This window comes from Temnothorax nylanderi, unplaced genomic scaffold, assembly GCF_030848795.1.
Source record: "Temnothorax nylanderi isolate EJ_2023f unplaced genomic scaffold, tnyl_v1.0 TNYL_tig0008_pilon, whole genome shotgun sequence".
Taxonomy (NCBI): Eukaryota; Metazoa; Arthropoda; class Insecta; order Hymenoptera; family Formicidae; genus Temnothorax; species Temnothorax nylanderi.
The window spans coordinates 2,448,075-2,466,285 of NW_027249070.1; the positions used below are offsets into that span (position 1 = coordinate 2,448,075).

An 18,211-nucleotide genomic window follows, 5' to 3' on the forward strand; every position below is an offset into this window, starting at 1 on the left:
ACAATACAGACTAATAGAGAGAGCGAAGAGTTTTTATAATTATTACATTCTTTTTCGTTTGGTTGATTCGTACCTTCTAGCGCGAAGAGGAATTTGAGAAAATCAGGAAACACAAAATTCACTCTCCTGCTTAAGCGACTCCATCGAGTTTTCTTTGCTCAGAACAGCTCAGAACAGCTTTGCTCTTCCAACGACGCATTTCTATTCAGGATTAAAGAAAGCACTTTTACAATTCCGTCATGATGAGAGTGAAAAAAGTCACGAAAAATGCGCGACTTTTTTTAGACAGGGCGACGTTTCGGGGATAAATCGCCGTCGGAATACCGCATATACGAAGACGGGGAGAGCTTTCGATTCTCGAGGAAAAAAATTTCCATCCCCTCGGTTATCTCTATCTGCTTTCTCTCGTCGCTCCTGCCACGCCCAGGTAGAACTCGTGGGCGTGAGAAATTTACGATTTCTTTGCCCAAGGTCGCCGGTGGAAATTAGAAGCCGCGATATAGCCGGTGCCACCCTCGGCACTTACCACCCCGAATTACGTCAGGCGTCGTCTCGAAAGAGAAGAGCGATGCCATAAATTTATAACATCTTCGTGAATTTGCCGTGAGCATCGTTCTTCATCATGCTGATATCACTACGAGATATTAAAATATAGTTGGTATCGTCAGTATATACAAATATCGATTTTTCCATTAAGTATGCGTGCCAGAAGATTTCTATCGAAAATTCCAGGGGGGGGCGTGGTTCTTAATAATCTGAAATCAACATTTCTATGACAAAAATGCAACGCTAATTTTAATCTGAAAAAAATTTAATCTAATTATAATTCGAAAGTTATATTAAATATTTTAAAAATATTGCATAACTTCAGATAGATAACAAATCGCGATTGCAAAATAAACCAAAATTTATTTAATCATTAAAATAAAATCACAAGGGTTCACTTTTAAGAAAGATAATTAGCCTTTGAGAACCACGTGTTGATGTTTAACGCAGTTTAAGCAAATTATCGGTTAAGTTAAATTTGCTTGCAACCGTCTTCCATCCTCGAGTACCTCGAGGGTATGTACGAGGTAAAAAGGCGTGGGATGGTCGAAAGGGAGTAATCATTCCTCAGCAAAGTGGCTAACTATGACGCGCAATATCCGCGTGACTTTAGACTTCAGCTTTCAGCAAATTTCTACTCTGTGAGACAAGCCGAGTCAGCGAAGAAAATCGTGGCGTCTAATTGGATCAGTATCGAATGCTTTTTCTCCTGGAGGAAGCGCAAAAAACAGACTAATAGCGACGTGTCACCAATTTCCGCACTGCTTGTTATTCTCTACAGTCGTGATAGTAATTTGCGATATAATGACATGTCGTTCATTAGGAGCGTTGAAAGTGTTATTTAATTAAACCAGCTCGAATATAATAAAAAATAGAGACGGTAAAAAACACCGAAACTATTCAAATCAAAATGATCGCATAAGAATTACGGTGAATTATTTCACAAACGTTCTAATTTATATATTATACTTTCTTGAGTGCAATATTTTATGTATATATGGATTTTTATGTTTTTATGGCTCTATCAATGTATATTACATGTATCTACGATTCTATCAATATGTACAATGTACATTGTACATATATTTAATAAGCCTATTAAACAGAATCTTTTTTTCATAAATTTAATAATTTGAATAATGCACACAGGAAGGGGTTTAAGTTAAAACTAACTTTTTTACATTAAAATTAAAATACAGCTATTGTCATTGCACGAATAAACACTTCGGTTTGCATCTGAGCTCCTATCGTACGATATCGCATCACTTTCTTTATACGGTAATCTTTTCCAGCCGGTTGAAACCAGCTCGAATAAAAGCTCGACGGCGCGACGCCGACGTTCGTAACGTATCAAAGCTGAATAAAATCTGTCCGTGCGGGGTGGGATCTGTCCTGACGCCGGCGGCCGTCATGACAATAATTGGATTGCACTAGTCAGTTTTATACGCGATAACGCCGCAAGACGCGCGGGGGAACATAATCGAATGAGATGCACCGGATATGCATTGACGGCGAGGTCGACGGAAAATGTCGCGAACGTCGAAAGACCGTAAACCAATCAGCATTCGTGATGGAGATTCGTGGGAAGTAACGCGTCGGTTGGACTGATCGTAAAGGATTTTTCGTGTTTCCCTCGGAAGAGAGAAGCCGTCGTGATCGTCTCCTCGATAATTTACCGCGGCTGGGAGAAACTTTGAAACGTATAGTCGAGGGAGAGAAAGAAAGAAAGAGGAATTTTGTTATACGAATGAACACTCGCGCGTGTCCCACGCGTTCGGGGATTCTCCTAACGAAGGATTGTCACACGGTGAATGGTTCGCAGATTTGCATTCGAAAAGTTCGCTCGACGCTCTGCGGCCTACTCGTCCGTTCTACTCGAAATTATGAAGCGCGATAATTGAAATGCCATGTCTTTTATTTATTCAGAGACGCGCAGTGGACTGCTATATTGTCACGTTTCTGCCGTGGAAGCTTTAATCGCTACGGGATTACTTTTATTGAATTTATATACTGTCCTTATTTTCCCCGTGTTTTTGTTTTCCCTTCGGAAACACAGCACGTACGTACGTACATGAATTGAAACGTCAACTTCTCGTTTATTTCTTTTTTTTTAGCTCGGATATAACCGATGTGTAGCCATCTCTTGATTCACGTTGCAGATTTTTTTTTAGAATGGATCTGGATGTTGCGGTACGAATAGCACAAAGTAACGGAATTTGAAAAAAAAATCCACGAAGCGAATCCTCCTATTTAGCTGAATGATTTTTTTAGAGATTTTCAGCATGCGAGCGATAGAACCATGAAATACATATACAACGTAAATACTTAAGAAATAGATGTACATTCTTGCGCGGTATATAAAGAAAATTATAATCTCAGACTATTTTTATGTTTTTTCTTGTTTATTATAGAAAAAAAGTAGAAATTAAAAATATTTTCTTCTCCCGGAACGATCGATTTTTTGACAAATGATCAAGCTAGCGTCCACAGAGATCTGCAATTGTTTGCAGATTAAATATCAACGGACATGCATTTCTCTTATCTCCTTTTTGATTACGCTTTCGTTTTTCAACCACGAGGTAGTGTGTCGCAGAAAAGCGAAATAGGCCGTAAATAGGTTATCAGGTGACATTAGTCGGAGCTGCGTAGCGTTATGCGATCAATCGGCTTTGAGGCATGCACAACCACGATGATTATTAATCCCGGCAAAGGGGGGTTTTACTGACGCAACGGGATTAAAACTCGATTCACCCGCACGTACGCAGCTGTCCCCTCGATGGCAAAGGATTGCATTGGATATTCATATGCGTCCTTTAAAATAAATACAAGGGGCAGAGACGTCAAACGAAATTACATTTCTAACAATAACAGCGGCGATAAAAAAAATTTTTTTACGCCGCGCGCTTTGCATCCCGGTAATAACGAAATATTTTTATGCAAATGCATGTGGAAATCTGGTACGTACAGATCATTGAGATCGAAATTTGATTGATTATTTCCCTTGGTGATTCCAAATTTCATCCCGCGAATGGAGTTCCCAGTTCCAGTTTAATTTTGACCCTGTGCCGTGGCATGTTTGTGGCGCGGTCGTGTAGCACGATCCTTTTTAATCTGTTTTCCATTTTCCAATTTTCGAGAATGCGGCTCGGTGTTTTACATGGCGCAATTGTTGCCAGTCTGTCACGCCTGCGCCGTATTTGCGGCAAGTTACAATCGATAGCGTGTGTCGCGACCGAGTTTATCGAGAGATCAACGTGATGTACGTCGTTAAAAACGATCGACTTTCCACCCATTCACAAACAATTGCGATTTTTGCTGCTACAGATCCGCTGATGCTATTACGTTCTTTACAACAAATTTTTGGACTGAACAATATATGTGTTAATAAAAATTTGAAGTTATTCCATTACGCAACGTGCTTTCGAATTGAGAGCGCGATATTATTTAGGTTTTTATAAAAAAAAGTACGAATAATAAGTAACTAAATGATCTAATAATTTCCTATACAAGTCAACATTTAATTCTAATTGGAAGAAGTAACTTAATATCTGACAAATTAGCTTGTTCATATTACTTCTCCTGTTGAAAATTTGTCAATTTCTAAGCGTTATAATGCAATTGCTTAAAATGCAATATTTCAGTAAATTTTGGCATCCTAGGATACGAAAGCTCAGGAGAAATTGTAGTCGCGCGTAGAATACAATATATCTGGCGCAATTCCAGAGTAACAATGATCCTACGACAATTCCAAGTTAGAAGATGTCAGCAACTAGATGAAAATGTAACATGCAGCACACAGATAGACCCAGTAATCTCTCTACGCGGCACAGAGATACAGAACTATTTACACGTTGGCAAACACATGCGCGACACCTCTTTTCCACGTAAAATACCTGACTTCCGAGTATATTATAAAGACAAGCCGGACAGTTTTGTTGGGGCAGAAAGAAAAGCAGAAAAGAGAGATTAACAACGCGTAATATACGTGTTGAAAAATTCATATATTTTACGAGTCGACGATAGTGGCAGGCTTTATTGAGAGAACGAATATTTTTTTCCCCTCTTACAAAAGGGAGAATATTGCATTGGATTAACTCGACCATATGCAATTTAATTCGCCTATCGATAAAATGTATCCTAAAATACATGAAATAATTGTATGTTAGCCCGTGCGTTCGCAATAACCGTTAATGATACATATTGAACATAAACTCGCGATGTAAATGGAGAGAGAGTTTATTGTATTTTTTATCACAAAACGAAATAAGTACAAATAAAAAAAACATAAATTATTTTTTTTTCAACAGAGAATATGTGATTTCCGATACGCAAAATCCTAAAAGTCTGTTTCTACATGTAAAAGTTTATAATTTTCAATTAATATTATCATTATCTTTGACATGATGTATAAAGAAACTGGTAATAAATATGGATATTGAATTAAAATTAGCCAAATAGTAAAGAGGCATAGCTCAAATCATATTAGATGTTTCATGAACTATCATTTGTTACCACGTCAGGTTGGATCGTAACAGTTAACTATTTTAACTCTAATCGCTTCAGGGACCGAAACTACGGTATTCCCTTCCCACAGCGATTTCCTCTGGCAAAACTTTAAAGAGACACTTACCTAACTACAATATTATTTAATAATAAAAACGCGACTTATGGAGATATTAATTAAATTGCATTTTAATTAAAATACATTTCGAGAATCTAAATACATCGGATAATTATTTTAAATAAATTTAAAGCTTGCGTTTGATAGATATTTAATTTAATAATTTTAATTATCACAATTAATTCCCACAATATTTGGTTCAGAAAAGTACCGAAGAGCCCCCTCGATACATCGAAAAACAACAAACAGAAATAGACGCTAATTAATAAGACCAATCAGTGCCATTGATAGATATGGGTCAGACAATATTCCCTTATATTAAGCACGCCGCGGAATTAGTGAGCCTCACCCCTAGGAGAAATTTCCATAAAACAAATGCATTTCATTACAAACGCCACAGCCTGCAAACACGTGTCGCACGTGCCTCCTACATTCGCATCAGCTAAAATCGCCGAATTCTGTTTATCACAAAACATAATTAAAATCTCGTTTGTACATTTTTAATAGTATTTTATCGCACGCTACAATATTTGTTTCAAATAAAAAGAGAGCGAGAGAGAGAGAGAGAGAGAGAGAGAGAGAGAGAGAGAGAGAGAGAGAGAGAGAGAGAGAGAGAGAGAGAGAGGAAGAAAGAAAGAAAGAGAAAAAGAGAGTGAAAAGTTCAATCATTTTTATTACACGGAGCCAAAAACTGTTTTAGTACAGATACAAGATGTCAATCCCGAACTACTTTCAAAACCTTACTTTGTAATTCGCGAAATGGAACATGCTCGAGTACGATTGGTGTGTGTGTGTGTATATATATATATAAACTATATGTATATACATTACTTTCAAATATTCCAAATATAACTAAAAGCTTTACCTACCACGTTAGTAAGAATAAAGCAAAAATTCGCTGAAAAATTTCGTGGCGGAGAGTCGTACCCTATTTCCTCATTCTTCAACATGGACTACAACGGCGCGACCTAGTTTTCGAGATCTAATTAGTGGTGAAGCGAGCTGGCAGTCTCGTTTGTTCTGTTTCAACGGAGTTGCGAGAGCCGATTCGCTCGTCGAGCCTTCCCTCAACGTTGCCGACATTGTTTTAAGAACCGTATGTCACGAATAAGAAACAAATATGATACACGACCAACAAACACGATAAGCACAAACATGGCCCGGCCATATCGTTTTGCTTACCCATAAGCTGATTGCAACCACTGGTACGCGTCCGATCGATGCACTTACATATGTATGCACCAAGAATTTAACCAATGCTATCCACATAATATAAGCTTAAACGCTTCCCGATAACATTTCCGATAATGTTGAAAATTTTCTTTCCCAAAATACACATCAAAATTGAACGAAGCGAAATGTTTCTCAATGTATTAATTTACTTCCATTTGTGATATTTATAAATGTATATCGCGGATGTGCGACCCCGAAATATTCATTCTGATAAAAGATAAAAAATGAGCTGCCGAAACCAGGTCAGAAATAAAAGACATGGAATTTCATGGCATTCGACGTGTAAATGGAGTGATTTAATCTAAAAATATTGCGAAATATATATGGACCTCCTATACAAATACCATTACAGATGGCAACTGAAAATATATAACATTGTGACTCGGTTTGGCCGTGTTACTCGAATCAGATCGTTTAATGATGATATCCGACCATTATTCATGCCCGTCGAAAACCACTTATCTTCCGATCGTCTTTCCTCACGCAGTGGACATGATATCGCATTAGCATGACGTAGAGGCGAGGCCAATATTATGGGAAGTGTCGACTTAACCCACGTTTCCGGTGCGAGCTCAACGCGAGAGGTTCCATACGCGAGGTTTTATCTCGTCGTGATTTATATATATGGCGCCGGTTGTGAGACGCGACGACGTTAAATAGCACCGAGAATCGAGCCACTTACGCCCACACGTATCATCGCGGACATGATATAGCCTGTTCGAAAAAAAATGCGAATCAGGATCGGACGGGGATAAGTGACAAATTAATAAATGCAAAACGTGAATGATTCGAAACTTCTGATTTTATATCTGATTTAGCTACTGGAAGCGGTGTGAAAAAAATACCCCATTGCTACTAGAACGATACGCCTAATGCGCGCAACAACAGGAGCCTATAAAGATTCAGATAAATTGAAACGTGTGTTCAGGAAGTGCCTTTTTCGTCCGAACATCTTTGGAAGTGTTCCCGGTTCCTCGGTTGCCGCCATCGGCGATATGAGTCAGGGAAAAAGGAAACGTACTAACGAGCCTTGGTCAGCATTAATTGTGACATCCTCCCGACGGTGGCCAGGCCACTTCCGTCGACTCTGGAACGGAGGAAGCTGCCAAGACGACCTCTACGCCTACGCGAGCCCGACAAAAGGGCCCTTCCTCCGGCGCGAGGAGCTGTCATTGCCGGCATAACACGACGTGCGTGGCCCAAGTTAGGCAAATGACCGAAATCTCTTCTTAATGCATCCGGAAAATAAATTTCGACGCGCATGCGATACGTTACTTATCTCGCTAATTCGAAAGATTTATCGTCCGCGTTACATCGCACATTGTGCCGATCTTAACAGATTGTAGTTATTCTTTGGAAGATAAAAGATATAAATAGTTATAAATAGTTATAAATACAATGCGAACAAAATGCTTTGCTCCAAACCCTTTTCTTTCAAGTTTTGTGAAATGTGTACGACGTGTTATTATTTATTTTTTTATAGAATTTCGGAATATTAAGATGTAACTGTTTATTTATTCATATCTGTCTCAAAAGTGTTGTAATATCAAATAAATAAATCTGTTCGAAATTGTTTCGCTTCTGCAAGAGTATAATTTTATATCATACATTAATGAGAGAGAATAATTTTAGAGCCATCTATATAAAAAGTAATATGGCAATGTTGCTTGGTACTAGTTTTCGTAACCGAATCGTGCAACGCGATCTATATTAAGATTTCTCGCGATAGATATTCGTATACCGCTCGCATCGGCGATACCGCAATCGGGTCGCAGCTGGGGTGTCGATGACGCGAGTCGTCATCCCCGCGATACGTCGAAATCGCTCGCGGTGGCGCGTTCGCGCGACACCACGTTAATGCAATTGCAACTGACGCAGACGGCCGTTTGGATGCATCCCGCGTATGGGAATTCGATGAATTCAGGGATTTCCGGGTGGAATCGCATTACACTGATACGCACGGCCCTCTAAATGCGTTATGTCGTTTGCGAGCGGTAGCGGCGGTGGCGGCGCGGCGGCCGCTCTCGATATCCGTGGACGGATTCGCGGCGTCGACCATATTATATTCAAGGCGCGTCAGCTCGGTACCGCATGCGGGTACCGGAACGGCAATGCGCACAAGCTTACGCGGTTACGAGGGGGATGCCTCCCGCCTGCTTCGTGTCATGTCCCGATTTACCGTCGAGGCGCACTCGAAGAATTCGCAATTGAATCAGTCGCTGAAAGAACGTGAAGAAGCAATTTTGCGCGAATAAAACGTGAAACAAAGAAAGCGCCAGCTCTCTTGAGTCATATAACTAATATTTTCCATTACACGAAAATTATCATCATTATGAAAATATACAAAGGACGATTCGCGTCGAGATTCTTTAGACGTTACAAAACGGAGAAATTATCTAATTATATAATGTCTATTATTTACAGTAATTAAATGTTATTACTAATTTATTTAATTAATGTAATTGGAACTGGAGTGAAAAGAAAATTCTGAAAAAGAGACGCTGAGGAAGAACAAATTATCGACAAAGAACTAATTATTTTAGCGAAAAAAAGGCGGATATCGAATTGTTCGGGACGATAAGATTCAATTCATTATCGCTATTGAGCCTGTTTCGTGACTGAATCAGCCGAGATCCCCGTCAATGGTCGCATAAGGGATGTATACTCTTTTCGGTAGAAAGGCGAGCCACGAAAGGAATCGCGAAGGGGAGCAATATCTCGGACGAAATCTCGTAACGAGATTTTCTCGCAAGAGATGACCCCCGAGATTCCTCCAGGCAACCTCAATAATTATACTTTAATCAAAGTAGCAACGAAAATTCCGTTTGATCCACTCGGCGACGCTTTCCGCTCGCTCGGAGATAAGAGAAACAGAAATTGTGGCAATTACCATTTTCCGCGTCTCGAGGAATACTCGCGGGAATACCGTAAAGTCGAAATGGATCGTCGACTGGACAAGAAGCGACTTACGCGAAGTCAAGCCAGTTCCAATACGAAACCGACGTCTCTCCGATAACGAGTTTATCGATCTAAACACTGTAACGGACAAAGAGCCTTGGCAAGACCGAATCTTTATTCTATTACGTTTCTCTATTTTATTAACTTCGCAGGAAGTATCTTGTATTTCGAGTATTTCGACGCCGAAACAACGACGGATCTTTCTCAATGGCGTTTTTCTAATTTCCTGCGTCTATTTCTTGTGCCGACGGTTCGTAGAGACAATTTATGACTATACTAAGAAAGATAAAAGAACGAAACAGATCTCTGGACTACGTACAAGAAGTTTTGAAACAAAATTTTAAACGATAAAAAATAATAAAGAATAAATTAGAAGATTTAATCAGAATCGTGTTAAGATTATAAATGTAGAAATAAAAAAGTAGGCATCTCAATAATATCAAAGATAAGAACAATAAACTTTCGTTAATATAGTCTTTTGTTAATAAACTTTTGCATAGTATTATAGTCAAGTTTCTCATATCACTTTGCATTTCTAATCTGCAATCCTGCGCACCCTCGTCAGCTTTATCGTAAAGGCATAAAGTCGCCATTACGTCTAGAAGTCTAAAATGTCAGCTCTACTGAGCTTCTCTGAGATAATTAATTCGCGCTTAATCCGCGCGGTATATCCGAGCTTAGCAAGCTCCATACTCACCAATCTTTTTGAAAAAGCGCGACGACGCGTTTCCCAGCGATGACACCTCTGATCAAAGGGCGACAAATTTTCGTTTGATCTCCGTAACGATGTTTTTCTTCTCGTTCTTCTCACTGATAGGAAGTGGAAGAAGTGATGCGTGTTCAAAGAATTGCCAATCGACACGGGAAATCGCAACAACAGACGAAGATTGAGGTAGAGAGGAAACTCACTGTGGCTTTTCATCCCTCGTCAGGTGTCGCAGGCTGCGTTAAAGCGATTTCAGAGGGAACGGAGAAAAAAAGGATAAAAACGAGGCGAGAGAAGGAAAGGGAAAACGGGAGATCCACAAACAACATATCGGTGCCTCAGCTGCCTTGACTACGCGAGAAACTCTGAAAACTTCATCGTGGGTCTGGAACTCCAGCTCGTCTGCCTCTCTCTCTCTCTCTCTCTCTCTCTCTCTCTCTCTCTCTCTCTCTCTCTCTCTCTCTCTCTCTCTCTCTCTCTCTCTCCAACTCCGTCTACTTTTCCTCCGCAGCCTCCGAGAGAGGCCGAGATAATTAAACTGGTATCGCGTGGGAGGGCGAGAGTTCTCTTCCCGCTCTGTCAAAAGGAACGGAAGTCGAAATTGCAACGCGTTAAAAGGGCTCGCGCCCGGATGCCAGGCACGACGATGATGAACGAGACTCCGTTGCTCCTAATTCTCGCGGTGATTGTTTTTCTCTCTTTCGCTGTCGAATGGTCAAATCGGAAGGAAAACGAATCAGTTATAATAAAATCAGACGAGTATCGCATAATAATTCGATGGTAGCTCACACTATGAGATCCGCGAGTATCCTTAGGTGCTAAAGCTACTATTAATAGTAGCATTGAACCTCGAAAAATTAGAACAAAGAACATAGAGATGCGCGAATTTGTTTGAAAAAAATTCAAGATACAGGCATATTTGACGGAGACAGAGATATTGTAAAGAGAGAAAAGATCTCGCGTTATCCTCCGGGGAGTACACCTCGGGAGTTAATATCGATTCTAAATTTGTCGAAGAAAGTTGTTTGTACAGCCGAGAGAAAATGTTCGCTTGTACATGACGACGCTTCAAAATAAACGCGACGGGAGTAAGAAGCGGAACATAAACTTAATGCCTGGAAGTAGAGAAGAAAGATTAAAGAGAACATTTTCTCACCAGCGGTATCTCGATAACGTAACTTCGTCCTGTTCCCGTTCGCAAGAAGCTACGGCGTGCAATAAATAACGCGATGTGTTAGCGATCTCGAGCGGAAAAAAGAAGACGATGGAGTTCCGAAGCGATACGCAAGGATAACACGACGGCGACCGGCACCGGCGGCTGTCGCGAGTTGCCTTGCCCGTGGTACTTTACGGTTTCGATTAATATCAAAGTTTTATAGGTTCGCTTAATGTCATCGCGCCCAGAGACGCCACCGGGGATCGATATACCGGTTTCCGCGGGAGTGTCACCCACGTGGAAAGGAACACGGCGTTTCGCGCTGCGCGCTCGACCCGTAGGTCGATAAATCACGCGTCGCGCGATGGACGGCGTATAAATACGCTATAATTGAGGCGTCATAACCAGCGATTCAAACCTACCCCTTTGACCCCCTTTCGCGTTTCTGCAATAACATCGTCGCGAACGGTGCGCGGAATCTGTAACTGCAACGCATAAGCGCGCCGAAGAAAGCTGCGCGTTGCAATTCAATCGGCCATTGAAGAAACGGATCCGTACACTGAGAAAAAAATTTGTTGAAAAACGCAAAATATGTTTCATCTAACTAAAATATTTAGTCCGATACTAAACATTAGTTGGTTTAACTAAGCATTAGTTGAATTAACTATAGTTTTTTATTAAAAAATGTTGATGGTTGACACATGAATCAACTATACCTTTTTTAGCGCAATTTATAATAATTGTTGAATCAATCATTGGATCAACAACTATATACAAATTTAGACCGTACACCCAATTTTTTTCTCAGTGTATTAAACCCTGTCACGTCTTACATTCGACGACGTAAAAATAAACACAATGCAACGGCAATTGCAATTTGACGATTCATTTCATCGAAGAGAAAACGGCACCAAATCAATCAGAGAATCTCGCTATGCGAATCGTCGTCGCGAGAGTTATTCGCATTTGATTGGGTATCGGATCGCGATAAAAAGTTTCTCTTGTACATATAACACTTGTAATGTTCTCCATGCCGTACGAACTACGAACATTAATATCGCACATCTCACGCGGGAATTCGCCGGGAAGTAAATGGAATTTATATTTCCACATCTGTTGCGAAGCTACACGACACACGGGGCAAACTTTCCAAACTATTCATACAAGTGCAAATATTTGCTTCGCGACTCTTTAACACTCTCGCCGAGAGTTCATCTCATAAAGTGTCGACCGCGACGCTTCCCGCCGAGGATTTGCGGCGGGTGCAACCCCTTTCGGTTTCGCTCGGTCGAAAATCCGAAATTAATTTCAACGGCCGGGCGGATTCGTGCCGCCACTCGTCACGGCATCGCATTGTTTTGAGCGCCGATGCCTGGCGCGACGCCACGGCGCCATTTTTCTTCTGGGTTTACCCGCAATTAAACTCGCGCGGGACTCCGGGACGCATCCAGTCCCTGTAACCGATAAATTATGGTCAGCGACGCCGATATTTATTATACCATCTCGCTTTCCCCGATAATGTACTTTCTCTGGCTACCGCGCGGTATTTATGTTGATGATAATAATGGTAGTTTATGGGAAGACATCGGAAAATATACACCGAGATTTTGGAGCACTTCCCCTTAATGGGCATTACGTTATTACTTAATGATTGATGAATATTACCTAATGATATTACGAATAAGACGACGGTATAATTTATGTACCTAATTGTCCTGTCTTTCGTACTGCAAATTCTTTATAAACGTTACTGTTATCATTATTAATCCTTGGCCATTTGATATATTCTTAAATTATTGTGATCAATATTTAGTAAAATATCCGATGTAAGGATTGAAAAGTTACATACCTAAGACTGTAATCTTTTTATTTTCACTGCTTTGTACTGGATTTTCTAATAAATAAATTACATTTAGACGCAATGTGGTCCTGTCTCTTTCTATCTGTCATCTACCTTAATTTTATCCTAATTAATTTCATAATCGTCTAACAAGATTTGAATTCTACAATATCTTTTAACATATTCGTCGCGTCATCCATGTGACACTGCTATTGCCATAATATTTGAACGAGTACGATCAATACTCTCATTTTATAAAATAATTATTCCAATTAGTTACTCACAGAGCTAAAAAAAGAACCGACCATCTTTATATGACCTCCGATTCGCGTTGAAGCGATCGGCAGCTCTGATAAAAATGCCTTCTGTCTTTATCTCGTTGGAATCGTCGGATAAAGCCTACGGGAAACGTACTGAATTCAATGTGCCGTCGAAATGACGAGCGTTTAATTAAGACGTTTGTTTAACCTTCTTGCCACTGGCACATTTCGTCGCTTAATATGACCGTTTATGAAACATCGAGAACGATAGCCAGATACGAAAAGTAATATTGATCCAAGTTGCAACATAAATATCAAGCGCATGGAAACATTATACCAAAGAAAATTATAAATAACTTTGAAAATAAAAGTAAACCAATTACTTGCGTCATTGCAGTCTGTGTGAGTAGCCGTATTATACGACCAATGGCTACGGAAATCAATTGCCATAACAAAATATTAAAAAATATAAATTAATTACTGCAATGTTGTTTCTACTGCGCACAATAACATATAATAGTTTTGCTACTTGTCCCTTTCAAGTAAAATTGTCCGAGAGTAATAATATGATTTTTCCACGTACGTGGGAATCAAAACTACGAATTGAAAATCCTCTCAACCGATATTTACAAAGACATGTTACTTGCTCACAATAGAACCGTGTAGCACGAAGGAACATATTCTCTGTACCTATAGAAAACAAATCTATCGCCCGTACAATCAAGGTAAAAAGAATTACGATCCACTGGATGGACAACGAATCTATCGTCATCTATTTGCCGTGTCGGTCTGACGTTAGGACAATTGTTTGCAGTAGCTATACGAGCAAATGGATTTGTCCCCAGGTACCGCGCTACACCTGGCCCAACAAAAATCACATCGCGCGCGCTGGCCGAGCACATCCATCGGGTGGTAGTTACATTTCGTATTCCCAGCGGAATGCCCCCAATATTCCTATTCGGAATTTCTCGCATAGGGCCGCCAGAGCGGGACAAATCCGAGGATAATGGCCATCGATCGGACATAAATCAAATTAACCAAGTCAAATGGAATGGGAGGAGGGGATGGGGAGGAAAGCCCTGTAGATGTGATAGATCGAATGAAAATGGGCGACTATCAGATCGATGATGATATTCGTTCATTGAGCGACGACGTCTCTTTAATCACGCTGACATAAAGGATTATTAATACGTGTCTGTATCGGTGATCTAATAGAAACGGAGATATACGCGGAATTAATGTCTCGCGCGTCGAATATGCATTTACCGTCCGCTCGCGATCGAGATGCCTCATTTTCGGCGACGGTAAGTATCGGACGCGCGTTCGACTTTCCCATTCATCGCGCTTTCGGTTTACCGACCTCCGACACGCCGTCACGTTAATTTGAGGTCACCGTGTGCGTGCAACGCAACTCTCCGCACGCAATGACGCACGCGGCGAAAACGCCAATAACGAAGCGTAACACGAGCGGATTTCTGATTCGCGACATTCTGCGCGTCGGCGTCGCTCTGTTCATATGCGCGAGATAATGATCTGTCGCTACGTGCGAATTTTTATGACGTAAATTGAGCAAAATTATGCGGGCATGCGGAGAGACGAATGGAAATGATATTTCGTCGGGTTTCGCGCGGGGATATAATAGCATTTCGCGGATATAATTCATATTGGCATATTTTTCACGATACACGATAAATGTCAGTCATGATATTAATCTAAAGCCTCGTAACACGATCCAATTATAATTGAATCGCGTTGTGCGGGATGCGGCAGCAACCAATGGAAATTGTAGAAGACGAATAATCATAAATGTCTTGCTTCTAATACACGCGTTTCACTCTGAGCTGATCTACAACGTATCCAAACCAAAGTACGGTAAAAAAAAAAGCTCGTTCCATTCCAAGCACGATTTTGCAGTTATATTAAGTAATCCCGAAAGCAGCCGAACGCAAAAAGCTCTTACGCGCACCGTTGACGCGCGACGCGTGAACGCCCGAAGCCGCTTGTCTACCGCTTTATTACGCGAAACTTATGCATTATTCAGGCGCAACGCGGCTCATACGGTGCATGCGTGCACCACGCGTTGCGTATCGAACCGTCTAGCGTGCCTGCGTGTATATCGCGCTCCGTCTCCTCCTCCTCTCTCTCTCTCTCTCTATCTCTATCTCCCGTTCGTGCATCGGCGACACGCAGAGATCGGTTACAGTTACAAAGCCGCGATATCGTCGACTGATACAGCGCACGGGATTACACGCGCGGTATACACTACGCGCCCACGCTCGCGGCTCGTATGACAAATTCTGCTCTCCGGCAATCATAACACCGGCGAAAGACGCGATTAGCATTGTCAGCATGAGATACGAGCGGAGACGACGGCGACGACGGCGACGACGGGGGCGTCAAAACCATCATTCATGCTGTTCTCGCTCGATTCTCGCGTTTATCGCAAACGTAATGTAATATAATATGCATATAGTGATATATTACAATACTATAATAGATTACATTATGTATGGCGTAATATATGACAGACATTGTCGATTTCGATTTAGTAGCACGAGAGGAATAAACAAAATGACTTTTTTATATGCGAACTTATTTTGCTTTAATTGAATTTTAATTTCGATTTTCCATTCCGCGCCTTTCTACTGCTAAAATTACGAAATTGTATTTCACAATTTCCATCCGGAAAGAGTAATAAACTTAAAATGGTACAAAATACGGCAAAGAGACTCTAATTTTACCTATGCATTATTCCCGGAAGACAGAGACCGTAAAAACTTCCTCTTTCTTTCTTTGCTTCTTAAGTTTCAAAGATATTCTAAAATGTATGAGTATGCCGATCAAAATGAAATTTTACTTTGTATTCTTTGTTTTGTGTGTAAAGAGTTCAGAAAAATCTGGGTCACCTTTTGTGACCATAAGGTTACAAGGTATCGTGAATAAGCTTCAATAAGCAAATCTGAAATCGTTTCAGATTGCGCAAAGTGAAATGAGGAGTCGATAACATCGCGCAGTCATGAAAAATTAACTATACGAACCAGAAGTTTAAAAAATTATTCACTTGATATTTATTATTGAAAAAATTATATACACTACCAATATTTTTTCTTTTATAGTTATCTTTCTAAGTGTAAATAAAGAAAAAATTCATTATATTCGTCAATTCTTACACATTAGAAAAGACTTATTTAACATTCACTGTGAAATAAATAGAACTATTTACGTCAATTTACGTTAAAAAAAATATATATATAATCTTACTTAAAATGAAAAAATAAAATATTGCAATTTTTCCTCCATTAAAGAGACAAAGGGAGAGATTTTCGGTCTCTTCATTTATAACTCTCAAGAATACTTTCGCAGAAAGAAGCTTAGGAAGTTGCAGATAAAGATATAACTTCCTGACTTTCTTTCCTATTCAATATGACAATATTCAATTGATGAAGTATTATTCTGAACAGGGACAGTCAAAAGAGATGACACAGTGACAGGAAGAACACCACATTTTTGCACTGTAATACTTGCCGAGTTTCGAGAGAAAGTCTTTTTCATCGAGATACCCAACCAGCGGAATCGGCGATAGTGTCACATCAAAAGGCAATAAGCGTCAATCAACGATTTTAGTGATCCTCCGGGGATCAAGCGGGTGTGATTTAAGCGCGTGCTTCGTGGAGAACGAAGTGATAAGGGGTGCGGAAGGGCTTTGATTTATTACCGGTCTCCAAGGACCTTAAACCTTGGAAAGTTAGGCTACGAGCTCTCGCGTCAGCTTCAAATACAAGTATTCATGATCCCAGTGGAGAAATATTTTATTTCAAAATCACGTACCTAATAAATTCTTCGTTTAGGGACAAATTTTAATCGATCGATATTTCGATAAATTATCGAGATTTTGATAAGTAACTTAAGCAATGAAATAATAAAACAGTTGATGTAATTCTATACACATAATATCCAATTGACGATTTATTAAAATTAATTGATATAAAAGACCGATTTTATTTAATTGATACCATTATCGCGCCGAATAAACATTAATGATCTAAAATGATAATATTTTAATAATAATTTCTGTTTTAATTTTAACGAAAGCGTATCGAGATTTTAATAGAAAAATCGTGCTTATTTCAAAAATTTTTGCACCGTGCAACTGGTTAAGCTGCCGTCTTAACAAATTCTTACACATACGATATGTGGAATTTGAACTGAAAATTGCTCCCTTTCAATTCACTGGTGGCTAGGGCCTATTGTTCGGATATAGTAAAGAGGGCAATCGCTTCGCGGAGAGATCCGTCGTACAAAACTCTCCGAATTACAGCTCTATTTGCTCGCGAATGGTCCATTTTGCAGATGATTTGGTCGTGTCGCGTAGGAGCGCTTCTACCATCGATCGAATCAGTACATGTCGGCCGCAAGTAGCGGAATCGCTATTGGTCGGACGACGCCCAGCGCATGAACGTCTTTTTCTCCTTTTGCGCTCGCTATACTCCTCATCCTATCGGGATCCCGAGAACAGTTACGGTTCATTACGTGCCTCCGAGAAAATCTAGAATCCCGGCTTAGCGGAAGCAATTGGCGGCGCTCATTCGGATAACCGGATAAGTCACTTGTGTTTGCGGCCACGTTCGCGGGAACACGTAACGGAACTGTCATAGAAGTCGGTGTCTTCGAGGGCGATTATCGAACGTCACATCGATTCTCACTGGCGGTCGTACGTTACACAATCTGTCGTTTAAACTGGATTTTAAGAATTTCCGATATTTTAAGAACTTTCGAGCTCTTTCATGTCTTCAACTTGTTCAAAATCTAATAGCAGACTTTTCTCTTTCCTATATATTATCTTTTTTTTTTCTCCCGACTTTCCTCGGTATTTCGTGATTTAACAACGATA

At 40.2% G+C, this 18,211-nt stretch overlaps 1 protein-coding gene across 1 annotated transcript in view; it reads right to left on the reverse strand.

Annotated features, from left to right (window-relative positions):
• The window catches only part of Pde9 (phosphodiesterase 9), a 137,966-nt gene that overhangs the window by 40,949 nt on the left and 78,806 nt on the right, over nucleotides 1-18,211 (reverse strand). The gene's annotated exons all lie outside the window — the stretch shown is intronic.